Genomic DNA, 8,386 nt, shown 5'->3' on the forward strand with positions numbered 1-8,386 from the left:
AAAATTTTTTTTTTGGACTTAGTAATTTTTCCGGCATTTATCAGACTTTCAGATAGGGGAAATGTGAGTGAGCGTTCTGATTTCAGTTCCAGAGCGATTCGCCCAATGCGTCCTTGATATTTAGTCGTTTTCAGCCAATTTTCTGGATTTTTTAAAATTTCACTTTTTTGTGAAAATATCCACTAAATGAGGGAATAATATGTGTGAGGGTACCCCAGGAGAGTTCCAAATGTGTGTGGGTAGAATATATATCCCACGAGGATAAAATTAAAAAAAGTTTTAAAAAAATTTTTTTTGGACTTAGTAATTTTTCCGGCGTTCATCAGACTTTCAGATAGGGGAAATGTCAGTGAGGGTTCAGATTTTAGTTCCAGAGCGATTTGCCCAATGAGTCCTTGATATTGAGTCGTTTTCAGCCAATTTTCTGGATTTTTAAAAATTTCACTTTTTTTGGGAAAATATCCACTAAATGAGGGAATAATATGTGTGAGGGTACCCCAGGATAGTTCCAACTGTGTTTGGGTAGAATATATATCCCACAGGGGTAAAATTGAAAAAAGTTGAAAAAAAATTTTTGGGGGACTTAGTCATTTTTTCGGCGTTTATCAGACTTTCAGATAGGGGAAATGTCAGTGAGCATTCTGATTTCAGTTCCAGAGCGTTTCGCCCAATGAGTCCTTGATATTTAGTCGTTTTCAGCCAATTTTCAGTATTTTTGAAAATTTCACTTTTTTGTGATAATATCCACTAAATGAGAGAATAATATGTGTGAGGGTACCCCAGGAGAGTTCCAAATGTGTGTGGGTAGAATATATATCCCACGGGGGTAAAATTGAAAAAAGTTGAAAAAAAATTTTTTTTGAACTTAGTCATTTTTCCTGCGTTTATCAGACTTTCACATAGGGGAAATGTCAGTGAGCGTTCCGATTTCAGTTCCAGAGCGATTCGCCCAATGAGTCCTGGATATTTAGTCGTTTTCAGCCAATTTTCTGGATTTTTGAAAATTTCACTTTTTTGTGAAAATATCCACTAAATGAGAGAATAATATGTGTGAGGGTACCCCAGGAGAGTTTCAAATGTGTGTGCGTAGAATATATATCCCACGGGGATAAAATTGAAAAAAGTTGAAAAAAATTTTTTTTTGAACTTAGTCATTTTTCCGGCGTTTATCAGACTTTCACATGGGGAAATGTCAGTGAGCGTTCCGATTTCAGTTCCAGAGCGATTCGCCCAATGAGTCCTTGATATTTAGTCGTTTTCAGGAAATTTTCTGGATTTTTGAAAATTTCACTTTTTTGTGAAAATATCCACTAAATGAGAGAATAATATGCATGAGGGTACCCCAGGAGAGTTTCAAATGTGTGTGCGTAGAATATATATCCCACGGGGGTAAAATTGAAAAAAGTTTAAAAAAAAATTTTTTTGGACTTAGTAATTTTTCCGGCATTTATCAGACTTTCAGATAGGGGAAATGTCAGTGAGCGTTCCAATTTCAGTTCCAGAGCGATTCGCCCAATGAGTCCTTGATATTTAGTCGTTTTCAGCCAATTTTCTGGATTTTTAAAAATTTCACTTTTTTGTGAAAATATCCACTAAATGAGAGAATAATATGCATGAGGGTACCCCAGGAGAGTTCCAAATGTGTGTGGGTAGAATATATATCCCACGGGGGTAAAATTGAAAAAAGTTTAAAAAAATTTTTTTTTGGACTTAGTAATTTTTCCGGCATTTATCAGACTTTCAGATAGGGGAAATGTCAGTGATCATTCCGATTTCAGTTCCAGAGCGATTCGCCCAATGAGTCCTTAATATTTAGTCGTTTTCAGCCAATTTTCTGGATTTTTGAAAATTTCATTTTTGTGAAAATATCCACTAAATGAGGGAATAATATGTGTGAGGGTACCCCAGGAGAGTTCCAAATGTGTGTGGGTAGAATATAAATTGTACGGGGATAAAATTGAAAAAAGTTGAAAAAAATTTTTTTTTGGACTTAGTCATTTTTCCGGCGTTTATCAGACTTTCAGATAGGGGAAATGTCAGTGAGCATTCCGATTTCAGTTCCAGAGCGATTCGCCCAATGAGTCCTAGATATTTAGTCATTTTCAGCCAATTTTCTGGATTTTTGAAAATTTCACTTTTTTGTGAAAATATCCACTAAATGAGAGAATAATATGTGTGAGGGTACCCCAGGAGAGTTCCAAATGTGTGTGGGTAGAATATAAATTCCACGGGGATAAAATTGAAAAAAGTTGAAAAAAAATTTTTTTTGGACTTAGTCATTTTTCCGGCGTTGATCAGACTTTCAGATAGGGGAAATGTCAGTGAGCATTCCGATTTCAGTTCCAGAGCGATTCGCCCAATGAGTCCTTGATATTTAGTCGTTTTCAGCCAATTTTCTGGATTTTTGAAAATTTCTATTTTTTGTGAAAATATCCACTAAATGAGAGAATAATATGTGTGAGGGTACCCCAGGAGAGTTCCAAACGTGTGTGGGTAGAATATATATCCCACGAGGATAAAATTGAAAAAAGTTGAAAAAAAATTTTTTTGGGACTTAGTCATTTTTCCGGCGTTTATCGGACTTTCAGATAGGGGAAATGTGAGTGAGCGCTCTGATTTCAGTTTCAGAGCGATTCGCCCAATGAGTCCTTGATATTTAGTCGTTTTCAGCCAATTTTCTGGATTTTTGAAAATTTCACTTTTTTGTGAAAACATCCACTAAATGAGGGAATAATATGTGTGAGGGTACCCCAGGAGAGTTCCAAATGTGTGTGGTAGAATATATATCCCACGGAGATAAAATTGAAAAAAGTTGAAAAATTTTTTTTTTTTAACTTAGTCATTTTTCCGGCGTTTATCAGACTTTCACATAGGGGAAATGTCAGTGAGCATTCCGATTTCAGTTCCAGAGCGATTCGCCCAATGAGTCCTTGATATTTAGTCGTTTTCAGCCAATTTTCTGGATTTTTGAAAATTTCTCTTTTTTGTGAAAATATCCACTAAATGAGAGAATAATATGTGTGAGGGTACCCCAGGAGAGTTCCAAATGTGTGTGGGTAGAATATATATCCCACGGGGGTAAAATTGAAAAAAGTTGAAAAAAATTTTTTTTTGAACTTAGTCATTTTTCCGGCGTTTATCAAACTTTCACATAGGGGAAATGTCAGTGAGCGTTCCGATTTCAGTTCCAGAGCGATTCGCCCAATGAGTCCTTGATATTTAGTCATTTTCAGCCAATTTTCTGGATTTTTGAAAATTTCACTTTTTTGTGAAAATATCCACTAAATGAGGGAATAATATGTGTGAGGGTACCCAGGAGAGTTCCAAATGTGTGTGGGTAGAATATATATCCCACGGAGATAAAATTGAAAAAAGTTGAAAAAATTTTTTTTTTTAACTTAGTCATTTTTCCGGCGTTTATCAGACTTTCACATAGGGGAAATGTCAGTGAGCGTTCCGATTTCAGTTCCAGAGCGATTCGCCCAATGAGTCCTTGATATTTAGTCATTTTCAGCCAATTTTCTGGATTTTTGAAAATTTCACTTTTTTGTGAAAATATCCACTAAATGAGAGAATAATATGCATGAGGGTACCCCAGGAGAGTTTCAAATGTGTGTGGGTAGAATATATATCCCATGGGGGTAAAATTGAAAAAAGTTTAAAAAAAATTTTTTTTGGACTTAGTAATTTTTCCGGCATTTATCAGACTTTCACATAGGGGAAATGTCAGTGATCATTCCGATTTCAGTTCCAGAGTGATTCGCCCAATGAGTCCTTAATATTTAGTCGTTTTCAGCCAATTTTCTGGATTTTTGAAAATTTCACTTTTTTGTGAAAATATCCACTAAATGAGGGAATAATATGTGTGAGGGTACCCCAGGAGAGTTCCAAATGTCTGTGGGTAGAATATATATCCCACGAGGATAAAATTAAAAAAAGTTGAAAAAAATTTTTTTTTGGACTTAGTAATTTTTACGGCGTTCATCAGACTTTCAGATAGGGGAAATGTCAGTGAGCGTTCCGATTTCAGTTCCAGAGCGATTCGCCCAATGAGTCCTTGATATTTAGTCATTTTCAGCCAATTTTCTGGATTTTTGAAAATTTCACTTTTTTGTGAAAATATCCACTAAATGAGGGAATAATATGTGTGAGGGTACCCAGGAGAGTTCCAAATGTGTGTGGGTAGAATGTATATCCCACGGAGATAAAATTGAAAAAAGTTGAAAAAAAATTTTTTTTTAACTTAGTCATTTTTCCGGCGTTTATCAGACTTTCACATAGGGGAAATGTCAGTGAGCGTTCCGATTTCAGTTCCAGAGCGATTCGCCCAATGAGTCCTTGATATTTAGTCGTTTTCAGCCAATTTTCTGGATTTTTGAAAATTTCTCTTTTTTGTGAAAATATCCACTAAATGAGAGAATAATATGTGTGAGGGTACCCCAGGAGAGTTCCAAATGTGTGTGGGTAGAATATATATCCCACGGGGGTAAAATTGAAAAAAGTTGAAAAAAATTTTTTTTTGAACTTAGTCATTTTTCCGGCGTTTATCAAACTTTCACATAGGGGAAATGTCAGTGAGCGTTCCGATTTCAGTTCCAGAGCGATTCGCCCAATGAGTCCTTGATATTTAGTCATTTTCAGCCAATTTTCTGGATTTTTGAAAATTTCACTTTTTTGTGAAAATATCCACTAAATGAGGGAATAATATGTGTGAGGGTACCCAGGAGAGTTCCAAATGTGTGTGGGTAGAATATATATCCCACGGAGATAAAATTGAAAAAAGTTGAAAAAATTTTTTTTTTTAACTTAGTCATTTTTCCGGCGTTTATCAGACTTTCACATAGGGGAAATGTCAGTGAGCGTTCCGATTTCAGTTCCAGAGCGATTCGCCCAATGAGTCCTTGATATTTAGTCATTTTCAGCCAATTTTCTGGATTTTTGAAAATTTCACTTTTTTGTGAAAATATCCACTAAATGAGAGAATAATATGCATGAGGGTACCCCAGGAGAGTTTCAAATGTGTGTGGGTAGAATATATATCCCATGGGGGTAAAATTGAAAAAAGTTTAAAAAAAATTTTTTTTGGACTTAGTAATTTTTCCGGCATTTATCAGACTTTCACATAGGGGAAATGTCAGTGATCATTCCGATTTCAGTTCCAGAGTGATTCGCCCAATGAGTCCTTAATATTTAGTCGTTTTCAGCCAATTTTCTGGATTTTTGAAAATTTCACTTTTTTGTGAAAATATCCACTAAATGAGGGAATAATATGTGTGAGGGTACCCCAGGAGAGTTCCAAATGTCTGTGGGTAGAATATATATCCCACGAGGATAAAATTAAAAAAAGTTGAAAAAAATTTTTTTTTGGACTTAGTAATTTTTCCGGCGTTCATCAGACTTTCAGATAGGGGAAATGTCAGTGAGCGTTCCGATTTCAGTTCCAGAGCGATTCGCCCAATGAGTCCTTGATATTTAGTCATTTTCAGCCAATTTTCTGGATTTTTGAAAATTTCACTTTTTTGTGAAAATATCCACTAAATGAGGGAATAATATGTGTGAGGGTACCCAGGAGAGTTCCAAATGTGTGTGGGTAGAATGTATATCCCACGGAGATAAAATTGAAAAAAGTTGAAAAAAAATTTTTTTTTAACTTAGTCATTTTTCCGGCGTTTATCAGACTTTCACATAGGGGAAATGTCAGTGAGCGTTCCGATTTCAGTTCCAGAGCGATTCGCCCAATGAGTCCTTGATATTTAGTCGTTTTCAGCCAATTTTCTGGATTTTTGAAAATTTCACTTTTTTGTGAAAATATCCACTAAATGAGAGAATAATATGCATGAGGGTACCCCAGGAGAGTTTCAAATGTGTGTGGGTAGAATATATATCCCATGGGGGTAAAATTGAAAAAAGTTAAAAAAAATTTTTTTTTGGACTTAGTAATTTTTCCGGCATTTATCAGACTTTCACATAGGGGAAATGTCAGTGATCATTCCGATTTCAGTTCCAGAGTGATTCGCCCAATGAGTCCTTAATATTTAGTCGTTTTCAGCCAATTTTCTGGATTTTTGAAAATTTCACTTTTTTGTGAAAATATCCACTAAATGAGGGAATAATATGTGTGAGGGTACCCCAGGAGAGTTCCAAATGTGTGTGGGTAGAATATATATCCCACGGGGGTAAAATTGAAAAAAGTTGAAAAATTTTTTTTTGGGACTTAGTCATTTTTCCTGCGTTTATCAGACTTTCACATAGGGGAAATGTCAGTGAGCGTTTCGATTTCAGTTCCAGAGTGATTCGCCCAATGAGTCCATGATATTTAGTCGTTTTCAGCCAATTTTCTGGATTTTTGAAAATTTCACTTTTTTGTGAAAATATCCACTAAATGAGGGAATAATATGTGTGAGGGTACCCCAGGAGAGTTCCAAATGTGTGTGGGTAGAATATATATCCCACGGGGGTAAAATTGAAAAAAGTTGAAAAAAATTTTTTTTTGGACTTAGTCATTTTTCCGGCGTTTATCAGACTTTCACATAGGGGAAATGTCAGTGAGCGTTCAGATTTCATTTCCAGAGCGATTCGCCCAATGAGTCCTTGATATTTAGTCGTTTTCAGTCAATTTTCTGGATTTTTAAAAATTTCACTTTTTTTGTGAAAATATCCACTAAATGAGGGAATAATATGTGTGAGGGTACCCCAGGATAGTTCCAACTGTGTTTGGGTAGAATATATATCCCACATTGGTAAAATTGAAAAAAGTTGAAAAAAAATTTTTTGGGGACTTAGTCATTTTTCCGGCGTTTATCAGACTTTCAGATAGGGGAAATGTCAGTGAGTGTTCTGATTTCAGTTCCAGAGCGATTCGCCCAATGAGTCCTTGATATTTAGTCGTTTTCAGCCAATTTTCAGAATTTTTGAAAATTTCACTTTTTTGTGAAAATATCCACTAAATGAGGGAATAATATGTGTGAGGGTACCCCAGGAGAGTTCCAAATGTGTTTGGGTAGAATATATATCCCACAGGGGTAAAATTGAAAAAAATTGGAAAAAAAATTTTTTTATGACTTAGTAATTTTTCCGGCATTTATCAGACTTTCAGAGAGGGGAAATGTCAGTGAGCGTTCAGATTTCAGTTCCACAGCGATTTGCCCAATGAGTCCTTGATATTTAGTCGTTTGCAGCCAATTTTCTGGATTTTTAAAAATTTCACTTTTTTTGTGAAAATATCCACTAAATGAGGGAATAATATGTGTGAGGGTACCCCAGGAGAGTTCCAAATGTGTGTGGGTAGAATATAAATTCCACGGGGATAAAATTGAAAAAAGTTGAAAAAATTTTTTTTTGGACTTAGTCATTTTTCCGGCGTTTATCAGACTTTCAGATAGGGGAAATGTCAGTGAGCATTCCGATTTCAGTTCCAGAGCGATTCGCCCAATGAGTCCTTGATATTTAGTCGTTTTCAGCATATTTTCTGGATTTTTGAAATTTTCAATTTTTTGTGAAAATATCCACTAAATGAGGGAATAAAATGTGTGAGGGTACCCCAGGAGAGTTCCAAATGTGTGTGGGTAGAATATATATCCCACGGGGGTAAAATTGAAAAAAGTTGAAAAAAAATTTTTTTTAGACTTAGTCATTTTTCCGGCGTTTATCAGACTTTCAGATAGGGGAAATGTTAGTGAGCATTCCGATTTCAGTTCCAGAGCGATACGCCCAATGAGTCCTTGATATTTAGTCGTTTTCAGCCAATTTTCAGAATTTTTAAAAATTTCACTTTTTTGTGAAAATATCCACTAAATGAGGGAATAATATGTGTGAGGGTACCCCAGGAGAGTTCCAAATGTGTGTGGGTAGAATATATATCCCACGGGGGTAAAATTGAAAAAAGTTGAAAAATTTTTTTTTTGGACTTAGTCATTTGTCCTGCGTTTATCAGACTTTCACATAGGGGAAATGTCAGTGAGCGTTTCGATTTCAGTTCCAGAGTGATTCGCCCAATGAGTCCATGATATTTAGTCGTTTTCAGCCAATTTTCTGGATTTTTGAAAATTTCACTTTTTTGTGAAAATATCCACTAAATGAGGGAATAATATGTGTGAGGGTACCCCAGGAGAGTTCCAAATGTGTGTGGGTAGAATATATATCCCACGGGGGTAAAATTGAAAAAAGTTGAAAAAAATTTTTTTTTGGACTTAGTCATTTTTCCGGCGTTTATCAGACTTTCAGATAGGGGAGATTTGAGTGATCATTCCGATTTCAGTTCCAGAGTGATTCGCCCAATGAGTCCTAGATATTTAGTCGTTTTCAGCCAATTTTCTGGATTTTTGAAAATTTCACTTTTTTGTGAAAACATCCACTAAATGAGGGAATAATATGTGTGAGGGTACCC

This window comes from Phyllobates terribilis, unplaced genomic scaffold (genome assembly GCF_046119375.1).
Source record: "Phyllobates terribilis strain yellow unplaced genomic scaffold, ASM4611937v1 Scaffold_31__1_contigs__length_13893835, whole genome shotgun sequence".
Lineage (NCBI taxonomy): Eukaryota > Metazoa > Chordata > Amphibia > Anura > Dendrobatidae > Phyllobates > Phyllobates terribilis.